This window comes from Xenopus laevis, chromosome 1L, assembly GCF_017654675.1.
Source record: "Xenopus laevis strain J_2021 chromosome 1L, Xenopus_laevis_v10.1, whole genome shotgun sequence".
NCBI classification, from domain to species: Eukaryota; Metazoa; Chordata; class Amphibia; order Anura; family Pipidae; genus Xenopus; species Xenopus laevis.
In genome coordinates, this window is record NC_054371.1 from 63616059 (window position 1) to 63631275 (window position 15217).

Here is a 15217-nt window from a genome sequence, read left to right on the forward strand (position 1 = left end):
GACGAAGACTGACAATATTTATTATAAAGCATGTGTACTATCCTTTTAGTGGTTTATTATGCACTGGGTCAGGCTTCTCTGCATCTCTTCTTTTAAGAGCTACTTGGACTACTGCATGTAAAGGGTTAAGTTTGGGAGAAGGGTAATTCTATTCTACTGTGATATTTTGGTTTAAATGTTTTAAGCTTATTCCAATGGTGTATGTGTGGACCCAGACAGGGTTAGCTTTGCATTGCCTTGTTTCTATATTATGCATACCATGTACTTCTACCTTTTCAATGCTATTGACAACAATATAGGGCTTGTTGGTACAGATTAGCCTAATACAGAATTTATGGTTACCAAAGATAACCAAAGATTATAAGAATTTGGCTTATTCTTAGTACAGGTATGGGATCCGTTATCCAGAAACCCATTATCCAGAAAGCTCAGAATTCTGGAAAGCCATCTCCAGTAGACTCCATTTTATTCAAATAATCCAAATTTTTGAAAATGATTTTCTATTTCCTCTGTAATAATAAAACCGTACTTTGTACTTGATCCAAACTAAGATATAATTTATCCTTATTGGAGGCAAAATCAGCCTATTGGGTTTATTTAATGTTTAAATGGTTTTCTAGTAGACTTAAGGTATGAAGATACAAATTACTGAAAGGTCAGTTATCCGAAAAACCCCAGGTCCCAAGCATTCTGGATAACTGGTCCCATACCTGTAGCACAAAACGTCTCTAGAGCTATTACTATTCCACTGTAATCTCTAGATTCCCAGTTACAGCTGGTTGTACAGATCTTTTTTTTCTTTTTGATTGTTAATAATCAGTATCTCCCAGCAGGAAATGATTAAACAGCCATTTCTGTGTGTAATAAATGCACAAGGAAGCTGATGACTGGCTTTTCTATGCAACCAAGCAAGTTAATATTAGAATGGACAATATCTTGGTTCTAGGTAAACTCATCAGTAAGGCGTCAGACATAGTGAAGCTATTTCATCATCATTGTGTATTTATATAGCACCGACAAGTTATGCAGTGCTTTATATAGCTATTTGAACCAGTGGACTTATACAGAGATCTGAAACTACAATAAAGACCTGTTTCTCTAGCTCCCCTGGATGCCTACTCCACCAAGTAAAATCTGGGAGATATGCACTGTACTGGGACCCTTGCCCTTATGACGCTATGCCCTCCCTTTTTGTGCCAATAGGCCTCTAGGATTACAGTGATGACCATTCCTTTTTATTAACTTCTTTGTTGTCCTAAAAATGTACCTTAAAGAGGACCCGTCACCCAAATAAGTTATTCAAAATCCTATTTTATCATATTAGTCAAGCAAAAGGAACTTTAATTACACTATATAAATTATCTGAATCTTGTTTCCTTCAGTCTGGGAATTCATAATTATAGAAAGCATCTCAGAATCTTGTTTGTGCACCAGAATGGGGGACCCCATGTCCATCCCCATGCACTGGCTACACAATTAAATGGTGAACAGAATGGGAGAATGTGAGGAGAGCAGTGACAACTAGGAAGTGCTGAATGGAAAGTGAAAGTAATTGTCTGCCCAGTCTCTATGCCTAAGTTATAGAGGAGGAGCAGGCAATATTTGATTGACAGCTGAGATTTTTAAATCAGCCTACACCAGCTATGAATGCTTTAATAAAAAATAGAAATTGGATTTCATGTTTAAATTGACTTTTATTATGCAGCTTTTTGTGTCTGGGTGACAAGTCCACTTTAACTTTATTTTTAAATATAATAGCAAAATGTATTCATCAGTCATCTAACTAAGTCTATTTGAACTTCAACTATATCGACATTGAGAGGACATTTGGAGTCAAATGTTAGCCATCTAACATTTCTCCCATAAGAAAAGCACGATCAGGCATGAGAACCAGAATGCTTGTTGGATTAAACCAGCTGCTTGAGAAATGTATTGAAATCAACAGGTGCCTTTTACAAAGCATCTAGAACAATTTGTATTTCTAGTCAGCTAAAACTGCAGGCGTAAATGATTTGTAAATGACCCACTGTGGCATTTGTTATTACATTCTTTACATTTTCCTCTTTCAGCATTTCAACAGGCATTGAGTTTTTGGAGTAATACCCAGCAACCTCAGGCAGTTTTATTATTGCTGCTGATTTATAAAACAGCCTTGTTTTTGACAGTGCTGTACCATACGCTGGGAAAATATTAACAATGACAAAATTACATAGAGACTATGATTTGTGGATAGAGGGCATTGCCCTTTTATACCTTTCTCCTTATTTATGGGGATGCCCATAGTCCACAGTAGTATCAGGATTTATAATGGTCAATAGCAGATGGTTTCCTTTATTCCTATCATTCTTATTATTCATTCCAATGTATTTCTGGTATGGTGAGTCTTTAAAGTTTAAAACTGATTGCCTGAGGCACATTGAGAGAATTTCTACTATATGACAAGAAAAGCGTGATCACAGAGCTTCAGTGATTTATCCAAAGAGCTATCCCTGGTTGTATATATATTTATATTTATTTGTTTTAGTATTTATCCTTTTTAATGAACTCCAACTAATCTTTGGTTCATGTGCAACTATAGTCTGTATATTGTATAGCTACTTTATAAAGGCAGGTGTGGCAGCAGTTAGGCAGTGAAAGGTTAACTGGCAGATACCCTTTCATCACGTTAAATCTCTGTCACAAGATAAACAATTCAGCAGGCATGCTGAAGAATATATGGCTGTACTAAGAGGTCCACATGCCCTGCGGCAGTTGTTGACACGACCCAAGCAGTGCTTCTCTCCAGGCTCCTCAATACACAGCTGCCGTATGATACAGTACATTACTATTCCTGCACATAAGATGTTATGGCAATAGGATTCCTGCTCAGACCAAATGTGCAACACTTGAAAGAGACGGGCTAGTCCCTTTCATCATCAAGGGAGGATGGAGTAAGGAAAGGAAGCATTTGGCTGAAACGAGACGAATAAGAAAAGGTGAGCTTGATTTCCTGTGGGAATTGTGTTACGTATGAAATGCTGTGGGTAGATCTATTATAGAGACATACAACTGTCAGAAACGGAGATCAATAGCACACACATATAACCATGCTGGGATCTATTATGTACTCTTGCTAATGTTTAACCAGATGGATTTTCGTAGTTAATCACTAAAACAGTCAGGATATCTTGTTTAAAATGACTGTCTACAGGCAGCGAGGATAAACTACAGTGTATATTACAGTAAATGAATGATTTATATCCAATGCATAAGTCAGCAGTAGGTGACCCGGCCATACAGTAGTGTCTTTCACTTAATCAAAGCTTGATCCTCCCTGATTCAGAGACAAAATAAAGCTTTGTTTGGCTGTGTTGTATCTCAAGATATGTCTCTGGCAAGATCTAACTGTACAGTAATGTCTGTATTATGCACTGTAGTGTTTATTATACAGTATGTGTGTGTAAATACTGTATATATATATATATATATATATATATATATATATATATATATATATATATATATATATAATTTTATTGCACTTCTGCATTTAAGGAAACATTTCCTGCAGCCGACTGTTTACGTTTAGTGTTTAGTTTTCCATTAACTCTACAGTGCTCAGGAGCAGAGGGTTAGCCTCTCTGTTGTACAGGAGAGGTCAAACCCATGACACGGCACCTCATTCATCTACCGCAGGCTCTGATGTCACCTTCACTTTAAATAGTTTCCAAACCTGCTGTGTCTACTAGAAAACAATGCTTTTTGTTAACAATGCAGGTTTTCCCTTAGTATGTATCTATACTGGATAATCTGGTTTAGGGATGTTTAGCTGTTGTTGGGTTACAGAACAGATATGGGACCTGTTATCCAGAATTCTTAGGGCCTAGGGATTTCCAGATAATGTTTTTTTCTGTATTTTGGAACTCCATACCTTAAGTCTTCTAAAAACTTTGAAAGTTTAATTAAACCCAATAGGCTTTTGTTTCCTCTAACAAGGATAGTGGATTCTGGATAATGGGATTTCAGATAACAGATTCCTTGCCTGTACCACTATCCGTTAAAGATGAAAGTTGTGGCAGTTTTCTTGGAGATGTAGTTTATAAATAGTTGGAATACATAATTACTTTTTGTTTAATGAGAGCATTGTTGAGTAATTAAAGTTAATAGTTAGCAGGCTAAACTCCGTTTGGAGATGTAGAGAGGACAGAGCAAGGATATATAAGATATGACTTTTGTAATTTCTGTTCTAAGCCTTTCCTTGTTTTTTATAAGACCTCTGTTACTTTTGTCAGTTTTATTCTATTTTTAATGTTGATAGTGCCTTCAGTTTCAGACATTTTAAAGCAGACTACAATAATACAGAGAAGACAGGGAGGTAGTTAAAACAGTGGGAGAAGCAGGAACCCATACTGTGATGTATGGAATATAATTTTGCATTCTGCATTTATGATAGGGCTTAAGCTGTATAGGAACATTACGCATTAAAATGTGAATGTAAATTAATTAAAGTAGAGCTGCTATATGAGACATAGAACAGTGGAGCAATACCTCATAAACAGATAACAATGCACACAAGCTTTAAGGGGAAAAGGGAAGGGAAGTGTCTACAGGTACTGACCAAGAATCTATTTTTTCTATTAAGACCTGGCACATGAATTTACAGAATAGTAGTCTTACTGCATTTTTAACTGTGGGATCTGATAATTTCTCTGCAATTAAAATAGCTTTAGAAACCCCAAAGGTAACAGAGACAGAGACCTTTTCCAAGTTCTGCCCAAACTCAGGGCCCCACTGCTGCAAGGCAGTAATGCAAACCTATGCAACGCATGATTTCTCAGGTTAGCAACTTGAGAAGATGAGTTCCATCTTCACCATGAACACAATAGTCAGTATCGTGCACGTTTCCCTGCTAGATGGACTCTTTATATGTGGGATTCCTACAACAGTTTTCACTAGTGGAAATTCATAGAGCGCCATGTTTGCCAGACTAAATTGTATAGCGCTCTATTCTCTTGCATGGGATGTTAGGTTACATTTATCAAAGGTGAAAATAGAGCATAATCCATTTTACCCTTTGACATATATGTCCCTAAAAATCATACACCAGTGAAAAAAAAGACGGGAAATCTATTATTACTTTTAATAATAAATATGCCACCATGTGGGGAATTCTAGCAACACTTTTAATGCTGGAGATTCTCATGCATTTACAAATCAAATACAAGCACAGTTGTATAGAGTATTACTTTAGAAAGATGTTTGTCAAGGGATGATACCCTAGTTTATAACATTTGCCACGTAAATTCATATCTGACCATGAAATGTCTTTGTTTCATGTACAAATGTTTATTATCTATGCAGTGCTCTAATGTGTCTCTATAAAACAATGGTTATTGATTAGTCCCTTTCTTACAATAGCAGCTTTGTTTATGCTCACGTGATTACTATGAATGTAATGGTACTGTCCTACATGTTCCAAGACGAGGTTGCGATACCTATCTCCATCCCATTGTGTCTGCATAACAAACAATGACAGCTGCAGCATCTGGTATTAATATATTCTGAAAGTCACAATATTTATAATGTAATGCAATGCATATTCTGGTGAAGGTCACCTCCAGTATTGACCAAACCTGTGAAATGTCATGCAGTTCTAACACTCCTTCTTCCCAGTTGGTATTATGATCCCAAGGTAATACACCTAAATGCTATGTCCCAATTTGCACATTTGTGAAAACTAGCATAAGTGGCTTTTAAGAGAAACTCACCTTGTAGGCATTTAATCTGCAATGAAAAGGGTTGTCACCTAATGCATGGTATGAAGTTTTAGTCATATTATAACTGTGTTTGTAAATGTGTCTGGACAAATTACATGTATGAATTGGTTAGCTGGGCTTGAACTGTAGCTATTATGCTATATCAGTATCTTCTAGAAGTCTCCTCTAGCAGGAATTTAAGCCATCGCAAATTTAACATAACATAAACTTAACTGAGCACATTTTTACAGAAAACTGACATAGTCCTGCTTTTGTATATTATTGATCACGTGATCATTAACCTTGTCAATCCAGCACACTGTCTGGGGTTTAATCTTTGACTTTGCCCTTTTCTTCTCTAATCATGTTAAAAGCCATGGTCAAAAATCTCATCACTTTTACTAACCAACAAAAGCCAATATTAGTGGTCCTGGGGTATACTGATTGCCACTTTTGACTGCCACTGCCTTCTGTTTTTTACGAACAGTAGACATGGAAATGGTGATCTCTGTTTGTCACCGCTTCTAATGTTTATAAACGACGAGACCCCATCTGATGCACAGCGAGTGGTGCCAGGTGAATCCCCGCAAGAAGATTGGTCTTTGTCCACCACTGAATGGCAGAGGTGGATAAAATGGCTCATATGCCATTACCCTGACACACTCATTTATGCCCTCATCCTACCCCACATAGATTATTGCAACAACTACAAACTAGAATTCCTAAACTCTGCTGCTCAAATCCCCTTCCTCTCTTCTGAAAGAACAATTCCCTCTGCAGTTAAAAACCTTTATCATGGCTTTTCCATTAAGCAAAGTCTTCTGACTTTCAGTATCCTTCATTTCTTTGCACCTGACTACTGTTCATGTTTTCTCTTCCTTTGCTTTCCTGGTTGCTTTCAGAGCCATCTGTACCCTTTCTCTTGCTACTCCTTCTCTTTGCAGTTCCATAGCTGATTTTCACTGTAGCAAATTCACTAAATGGCTAGCTCGTAGACCACTGGCATAACATCTGAATCAGTCTCGGCACTTATGAGGCAATGCTTCAAGTACTGTAAATTGCAGCACTTAGATTTTTTTTTGTGTATCTGTAACTTACCCACTCAGATTGTAAGCTTAACAGTTTAGTGATCTCCTCCTTCTTTTCCGTTCCTTGAAACACTTTCAACTGAATCTTGAATGTAATAACACTTTTGTATTTATATTCTATTATTGCACTGCTCCCAGTCTGTTCTATTTTTGTATTTCAAAACACCTTTGATAAACTAGTCCTGAGTTTTCCAAATTGCTTAAATTGTAGTTATATATACGCTAGCACAGTGGAGTTGGTGATGGAAAATCTTGACCGTAGAACTTTATTGGGGTTTGCAGACAGTGTATATTTAAGCACAACTTGGCTCTTGCCTCTAAATGAAAAAAGGCAATACATTTGTCAAGGTACTGTAATGCATAGCAATAGGATGCTTTTTGGGTTGTGTTTAAACAGGTGACCCATAAATTATAAATCAGAATGTGTACTTCATATTTACCACACCAATTAATGTTAATTATTGCCTGAAAAATAATGTAGTATAGGTATGGAACCTGTTAACCAGAATACTCGGGATCTGGGGTTTTTCCAGATAATGGCTCTTTACGTAATTTGGATCTTCATACCTTAACTCTACTAGAAAATCATGTAAACATTAAGGGGCAGATTTACTAAGGGTCAAAGTGAATTTTTGAAGTTAAAAACTTCGAATTTCGAAGTTTTTTTGGGTACTTCGACCATCGAATAGGCCAAAATCGACTTCGACTTTGATTCAAAGTAAAAAATTAGACTTCGAAAATCTAAGTACTGTCTCTTTAAAAAAAGTTTGACTTCGACACTTCGCCACTTTGCCACTTTAAACCTGCCGAATTGCAATGTTAGCCTATGGGGACCTTCTAGAACCTATAGCCAAGATTTGGCTAAGTTTTTAGAAGTCAAAGTAGAATCGTTCAATCGATCGATGAAATCGTTTAAATCGTTTCATTTTAAGGATTTCATTGTACGATCGAACGATTTGACCTCGACTGAAAACGACCAAATTCGATAAAAAAAATTGACATTCGAAGTCGAAGTAATCCAATTCTATGGTTGAATTTCGAAGTATTTTCCACTTCGAAATTCGACCCTTGATAAATCTGCCCCTAAATAAACTTAATAGGCTGGTTTTGCTTCCAATAAGGATTCATTATACAGTATCTTAGTTTGGATCAAGTACAAGCTACTGTTTTATTATTACAGAGAAAAAAATAAATCCTATTTAAAAAATTGGATTATTTGGATAAAAGTGGGTCTATTAATGTGTTAATATGGAGTAGAGGACACAAATTTTGGAGGCTAAAAAGTCTTTGCTGTAGGCACAAAAACTTTATGTTAAGCCACTGTAAATGTCTATGGTTTTAAAAAAGGTCTAAAAAAGCTCAGTATCTGTGCAGCTGTAGTTTTCTGTTTTGCTGCAAAATGCATTTTGCCTCAATTTTGCTGATTTCGATTTTAAAGTTACAGCTTTGCCCTTGCTCTTCTCTGAAGTAAACAATGCAGTAAACTACAGTACATCAAGGCAATAATGTTAAACAAAGAACATTATTATGTAAAGGAAGGAAAAACTGAAGAGGGGGTAAGTAAAGAAGATGACTGTTTAAAACATAACCAATTTGAAGGGAAAACAAAAACAAAAATTATTGATGAGCTCTTTTGTCTAGTGTTATCATTAAGGGCCATAGATAAAGTATGTGATAAGATAAAATCAGAATATGATTCACCAGCTGAGCTAAGAAAAGAAGAAAAATGAATCAGTGAAGATGGATGTATCTTTATGTTGTATTGTTGGTGCTGCTCATTCTGCTAATTAGCCTGCTTTTTTTTACTGAAATCACAAGAAAGGCAAGTAAAGATCAATATCAATAGGTGAACATGTTTTGGTAAAAAGGGTACTGATCTAAATAAGTCCTATATGAGTATAACAACCCTAAAAAAACAATATTATGTAATAATAATGATGTAAAAATATACACTAAATATGCGCAGGTGTAGTAACCCATAGCAGCCAGTAAGGAAGTAAATGGGAAGTGTATAATAAATGTTTAAGCATTGATAATTGCATTTTGTCTGCAATTTCTTGAAAATTAAAGGAAAATGTGAATAGTGATGCTTACAATTAGATACAACCACACTGTGAGGTCTCACCTCCCTGGTGGTCCAGTGGTTCAAGGGGGTCAGCGGGGACGCCTACCGCCTCAGAAATCCTCTTCAGTGCAGGTTTCCTAGTTTTTGTAGGCGCACTCACGCTGGGGTGATGACGCCGGTGCACAGTGGCGCGAAATTCAAACATATTTAAAGTGCTAGATTGTATTTGTCAGTGCCTGTGATAGGATTTGTTCCTGGTGCTTAGCTTGTGCTATTCTGATTCTGAAAACATGTTATTTACTACCTGTTGTGACCCCTGCCTGTTCTTGACAATTCTACTTTCTGTATCCTGACCCCTTGCCTGATATCCGACGCCAATTCTGCCTTTTGACTTCCTGGTTTGACCCTTGCATGCCTGACTGCGTTTGTTCTCTGCCTGCCCCGACCCAGCCTGATCTGATTACGATTTTGTCTCACGCCTTGTACTGTGACCTTCAGCCCAAAGACTCTTGCCTTACAGTTGTGCCCCTCTGCTTGTCTAGAACCCCTTGCCTTGCACCTCTTGTTTTAAGACCTGGCGGCATCTGAGTAGCTAAGGGCTCCTCCCGAGGCCAAAGGCGGCTGCTACAGGTGGAAGCACGAGCCAAGACCAGGGTGCTTGGCACCGGTTCTAGATTTAGGGTGCCAACTGTTACACACACTCTTAAAAGAGAACTAAATCCTCTTGCCAAACCCCAGCCCCCCTCCACTGGCCTCCATCAATCTCCCTCCTCACAGCATCTATTTCATTGAAAAGTTTTCCAGTGTGTCTGTTTACCATAAACTGCAGAGTTGAATAGCAGAATTTAAAGACGCCATGTTGTCCAGCCTTTGGATCTTGCAGGAGCATGCACACTTGAGTCTAGGTCCTAAATCAGCTTAAACTGCGCATACTCCTGCAAGATATATTTTGTAGGTGAATCAACAAAGGTGGATGGAGAGGGCTGAATTTAGGGTGGGTTTAGTTCTCCTTTAATATGTAAGTACGTACACATTTCCATATTATCAGGATAAAAGAGAAGATATGCCCTATTTATAAGTAAAGTGTATTTAATAATTATGTAGCCATAACTTTGTTTCACTGGCTATTGAAGAACATCTTTGCTTAGACAAGTAATATTTTTGTTTCAGATACAGAGGTGGAAAGCTACAAAAATTCTAACTTCACTCTATAGAAATGGAAGCTAAAACCTATTTATAGGAAAAGGAAAGGCATTTTCTACTTTGGGGAGCCAAAAGTTAGGCAAAAGTTATTCTATTTACTTACCCAACACCCCGGGCCAGTTCTTGTATCAGCAGAAAACTTGATTGTCAGGGAGGCTAACAACATCTTCAAATTGATCACTGGACATCTCCCATTGACTTATACATGAACTGGTCAGGATTAAGGTGGCACGTAGTCGAATTTGAATTATTCCCAGGGTATAGGTTTGATAAATCTTGTAATTTGAATTCAAATTCAATTTCTAATCGAGTTTGGATAATTCACAATTCAAATTTGAGAGTTTTGGCCAAAAAAAAAAAATTTAAAATTTGAATTTCCAATTCAACCGTTAATAAATCTGCCCCTTAATGTAAATCTATAGTGAATATTAATGGAAGTATTCGTGGAAGGGATCTGCTTCCTTCCTCGAATGTCAGCATGAAAATGCATACTTTTACATTTCTACATGTCTGTGCACTAACAGTCCAATGCCATGCCTTGGAAGTTGATTTGTTTTTCTCCCCTGTGTAGATACACTGGTAGAGAAAGCACCTCATCTGAACCTTATTGTAGTGTTATCTTCTTTGTTAGATCTGTGCATAACATTCAATTTTTCACTAACAGAGCGAAAAAGTGGTATTAGCATTTTTATAATATAGGTAAAAAATTTGGTGCACAAAGGTACTGTGATAACTGTTATTCTGCACAGTAGATCCCCCATTTAAGTTTTTCAGGGAACCAAGAAAAAATGGTGTAAAACAGGAAAATCTATTATACATTTGGGGTTATGTAATAAGAGGCACTAAGTTTGTCTAGGAGCAGTAACCCATAGCAATCAATCAGGTCACCTTTTTAAAAGCAAACTGCTACCTGGCACCTTTTATTATATATTTGTGGGACCACAAAATTCAATTTAGGAACAATTGAAAATCAGGGTATGTAAAATTGAAATCTCCCTATGTAATGCCCATCCCCACCTCCTCAGTACTGTGACTGTATTCTTTTAGTGATACTGAGAAATGTTTTTATTCTTTTTGTAACTACTTGGGTTTCCCTCATGGTTAACACTGTGTAACTTTCAAGCAGTTATGATCATTACTTCAGCAAGTTTGCCCATCTCTGAAATTAATGAACAAAATAAAGAGAAAATGTTTAAAGTAAATTTGGCTTAAAGTGTATAAAGTCAACATTTTCTTTAAACTGTAATGTAAATTTCACTTAATATGAATTGAAGATGGCAAAAGCTCACATAAAGAGTGGCTTTCATATTTTCTCCAGGAACAGTGGAATGATCTGACGGAGTTCGTTACTTTAAAGGCTAGGTCAAGAGTTTAAGCTTTGTAATATGATGAAAGCTAGAGTGCATGATGTTAACTTGATTATGGGTATGAAAAGGAGTGCCATTTCCCTCCGTTCAGAGATTGTTCAGCAATTAAGGAACTCTTGGTCAAAAGTTACAGATAGAGCTTTTGACCCAAACCCAATGGTTGAATATAGTTAAAACTCATTTAAAGTGATATCCAAAAAAATATAGTTAAATGTTACTCTGCACAGGTGAAAACTGCATGTTTGCTTCAGCAGTGGTACACAGTTTATATAACTAAGCTGCAGTGTTAGCAATGGGGACATTCAAATGAAACAGGCCATAAAGGTACATGTTTACACAGACAATGACAGATAAGCTTTGTAGAATATAATGGATTTAGTTTTTACACAGGAACATATACGGGTCAAATGCCATTTATTGCTTTCTAGTATCTACATAAATACAGAATGAAAACCTTTCTCATATGAAATTGAACATTTGTTGCCAATAAGTAGTTTATTTATAGGTGTTGGATGAACGGAACAAAATTTTAATACAAAAGAAAGAAATTCACATTATTATATTATGGATCCTTTAAAGCTAATAATCTTCCTGGATCCCTTGAATAAAGTGTATATTTTTATAAATATACACAATTTTAAAATCCGGCAATGAAACTACTAAATAACAATTATTTATAAATAGGGCCCTAATGTGTGTCTAAAAGGGCACTATACCCCATTGTACAACATAAGTTCAATGAATAGGCTTGTGCTGAACATATATTTTCCCTATTTCATCTCAAAATGTTTTTTTGTTATTTCTTGAGCTAAATAGCTACTTGGAGTGGTAAAACTAGCTAAAATAAAGGATTATTTACACAGCAAGAAGTGGGGAAGTGCTTGCCTTTCCTGTGAAATTTTGTTGAGCTAAACAGGGACATTGAGCTACTCCATGTTTGGTCCTTGCAAGATCAATGATTAGATTACTAGTGCACAGATAACCCCCTGTATAATAGACTGCCTTCAAAACAGTCACAACAAAGGGGTAATGGGAGGTAGAGGTATATTGGTATTGGTATCTAATTAACTACCTTGCAAGGACTAAGTGTACTTTATACAAACTCTGATTTTCCACTGTGTGGGATATAAGCATGCATGTATTGCGGTACTGGGGCTTTGGAGCATGGGACTATGGGGCAAATTCACTAACCTAAGAAAATTCGGCAAGTGTCGGCTTCGCTCACATCGCAACACTTCTCCAGGTGTAGATTAGACGGGACAACTATAATTCACTAATATCCGAAGTTGCGTCCGGGGCGCCGAACGCTGGAGAAGTTTCACTAGCATTATTACGGCAAGCAAAGCGAAGTTGCGATAGCGTTGGATAATTTGCATACGGCGGGAAGTTAAAGTTGAATGATGTATATGTTGCAGCAAATACATTACATTACACAAGCCCAGGAAACCTTAATAAAATAGAGTTGTTATATTGCCCTACACATGAGCCCAGTGTATAGTTTATGTGCCATATGTTAGGAAATGTAGGGGGAAAGCTGGGTACCCCAGAAAAAATTTAGATTTTTTGCAGCCTATCACCCTGAAAAATTAAAAGTCACCAGCGTTTTTTGGGACTTAGAAAAATTTTCAACTATTTTTTGAGGTCCTATCTACTCTATTGCACTTTAGCTGGTCTGAGGTGGCGAAGGCAAGTCTGACGCAAGAGGTAACGTTCAGTAAAATCCGCATCTTAGTGAATTTGCTAAGTAACGGTCTTTCGCCAGATCGAAACTTCGCCTGGTGTAACAGTGCGAAGTAGCGCTAGAGTTTATCTCATTCGCTAGCAAAGTTATGCCAGCGACCGTTAGTAAATCGACGAAGTACCAAAATGACATCACTCTGGCGAATTTTTGCCAGTGTTAGTCACTTCGCCCTTTAGTAGATTTGACTGAACATGTTTGGTCCTTGCAAGGTAGATCATTACATTACTAGTGCACTGATAATCTCCCTCCATAATGGACTTCTGCTCATAATACTGTCACAGAAAAAGGGGGGTTATATATTGGTAATCTAATTACCTCCCAGACATGGAGAAGCTTCAGTTTTTCTGTTTTCAGTTTTCTGTTTTTCAGTTTTCAATAAATAACAAAAACTATTTTAAACAATAGGCAAAAGAACAAGATGGAATACTGCCCCTTCAAGTGAAAGAGCCCCCCTTTAAGCCTTCTTAGAACTTCTTTAACTTAGAATACACTTATTTTGATGTATGATGATGAACCCATAAGCAATTTAAATTAGTTTGAAAGTGTATTTTTCACATAGATTACAAACAGATAAATGATGATGTTTATGTGGAAGAACTCCTACCGTTTCAAGTAATCAGTCTCAACAAGGATACCGATACAGCATCTGAACATGCGTTTTTACACGTGAGCTGTTTGATAAATAGATGATTTGCTGAAGTGCTAAGTTCTGAAATTAGTTTAGGAACATTTCAATTTGCCTGCTTGCTATGTCTGGCTCCTTGTACAAAAATGCACTGGACAAAAAAAAACAATAGCTTGAACTGTACAGTGTTATTACATGCGGAGTATGGTAATTTAAACTGGCTGTTTTTATATACACAAACCAATCTGTCACCTTTGTCAGCTGAGGATATTGTTTGCTGAAAAATCATTTGTTCTGCTGCAGAGTATTAGGGCCAAAATATATTCATATATTATGTATTGATAGCATGATACTACTTATTGTGAAAAAATATGAATCACACAAAAAAAAAAATAAGAATTAAGGTATCCTACTGAAACATGAACTGTTTTTCTTTATATTCAAATTAGTTTCTGACATTGGGTTATACTGATATACTTCCTTAATTATAACTAGAAACCCTACTGCAGAACAGTTAATCATATTTCTTGTTCGTATGTCATCTTCCCATTCACATTTCCCCCCTCTCCTTCTTAATTTGCTTTTTCTTCCCCCATTTTCTAAACTGGAACCGGTTGACTTTCCTCTAAACTCAGAAAGTTCCTAATGGTTATCTGCCTGTTAAACAGACTGTCTACTATAATTTTATTTATGGGGACATGATGGGGCAGTATTATGAATGATAATGGCCTTATGTCAGATTTAATTTTATCATTCCTTTTTGTTTTCAAATGTATTTTCCAGACAATTTATTTATATATGATGATGATCTCAAGAACCTGAGTTCTGTGCCTTTACTTTCTTATTGATCTGTAGATCTGTGTAATGGTGGCCAGTACTATGATTTAGACTTGTGAACCAAACAGACAAATACTGTATGGCCATAAACTGATTGCTACCTTTCCTTTATACTATTCGTACAAGCACAAACAATTTCAACAACAGCGGGAAGTGAAAGTGTAGTTATGAATTCTACATACACTTCCTCTAAGCATCTTGCGTTTTAGTTTAGAAAACTTGGGGAAAAAAACAGTTTTTAACACCATTTGTCAATATGGTGGCAGGTACAATAATTAATTCTGTGGAAATACTTCGGGTTGAATTTTTCAAATTTTGTGTGTTCTTATCTTACTATTAATGCCAAAAATATTGGATTTATGAAGATGTTTTTGTGTCAAGTTTGATATTATTATATATTTGTATTGGTGGAGCTTATGACAGTGTTCCAGATGAAAGGTCCACAGCTGTGTCCTCTTCTGGAAAATAATCTGTGCTTTCGCCCTTCACCCTGTGAACATTTCTATAACATGAAATGTCCAATAACTACAGAGGAGTTCATCTGACTAGAATATTG

The 15217-nt window shown here is 36.5% G+C and overlaps 1 protein-coding gene across 5 annotated transcripts in view; it reads left to right on the forward strand.

Moving 5' to 3' along the window:
- The window catches only part of LOC108699497 (type II inositol 3,4-bisphosphate 4-phosphatase), a 308688-nt gene that overhangs the window by 136257 nt on the left and 157214 nt on the right, over positions 1 to 15217 (forward strand). The window contains exon 1 of one of the 5 annotated variants that reach the window (XM_041589717.1): positions 2623 to 2975. The exons of the other annotated variants lie outside the window; for them this stretch is intronic. The gene's annotated coding sequence lies outside the window, so the exon portion shown is untranslated. Of the gene's footprint in view, positions 1 to 2622; positions 2976 to 15217 lie in introns of those variants that run through there. 5 annotated transcript variants of the gene reach the window in all.